The following is an 869-nucleotide window of genomic DNA, read 5'->3' as shown; positions in this document are numbered from 1 at the left end:
CTATGGATTGACAAAAACTTCGGTGCCAAGCCGTCTGCTACCAATAGTGACGTCGGCGCCGGTCACACATGACAATCCTGGCTCCACACGTGGTCATTAGTTGTTAAAAACATTAAGGGTCGTGACGGTCAAGTTTTTGCGGTTATCTGGATCAAAAATTTGATCCGCATTAGAAATATTTTTTATTGTGATCTCAAACTATAGGAGGATATAATCGAGGACTAAAGGGCCATTTAGCTTAAGCGAAATTTCCCTTAATACGCAACATTTATCTTTATAATTAAAGGTCCGTGTTGTTTGATCCTCCTATGCTGATTGCTGATAACCTTGAGAGGCTATTTCAGCTTCGCCCTTACGTTGTAGCTGAGCTCTCGGTGCTTAAACTAGAGTGTTGCTGACACTGGCCCTAGCGAAAGCAGTGTTTCGCAGAATTTACCACCGGATCGCAAACGCGACCCATTGATAAGATCCGACGAGAAACTCAATGGGCTGGAATTAGATCGGCAGAATTTAACGCAGTCCCCACTACCAAAATAACGCGACCAAGCTACCCGCATTAAGGGTAATCGCAAGGGTCAACCGTTCCGCAGTGCAATGGAGCAGCCTCGCCCTGGAGGAACCGCCTACTTGATCACGGTATCACCCTACGCCAGGTAAGTATAACAGGTATAACAGGTTGTTTGATATTAGCATCAACAAATAGGTGTTTTTAATCGAATTTCAATTATGTTTACACTAGTTAAATAGCTAAAGAAGTTTTTTTTTCATAATATTTTTTCAAAAATTTTAAAGTTCGACTGGTTCTCCTGTAAAGTGTCAAAAATATCGCTTAAGCCTTCAACCTCTTTTCAACCTTTCAATATGGTATT

The 869-nt window shown here is 41.5% G+C and overlaps 1 non-coding gene across 1 annotated transcript; it reads right to left on the bottom strand.

Annotated features, from left to right (window-relative positions):
- Window positions 1–502: 502 nt before the first annotated feature.
- LOC119631213 (U1 spliceosomal RNA) lies at window positions 503–661 on the bottom strand. The gene has a single exon (XR_005246596.1). It is a non-coding gene; the product is annotated as a U1 spliceosomal RNA (small nuclear RNA).
- Between the last annotated feature and the right edge of the window lie 208 nt (window positions 662–869).

The sequence above is a fragment of the Bombyx mori genome, chromosome 3, assembly GCF_030269925.1.
Source record: "Bombyx mori chromosome 3, ASM3026992v2".
Lineage (NCBI taxonomy): Eukaryota > Metazoa > Arthropoda > Insecta > Lepidoptera > Bombycidae > Bombyx > Bombyx mori.
The sequence above is the reverse complement of the archived record's forward strand: the minus strand, read 5'-3'. Positions and strand labels throughout refer to the sequence as shown.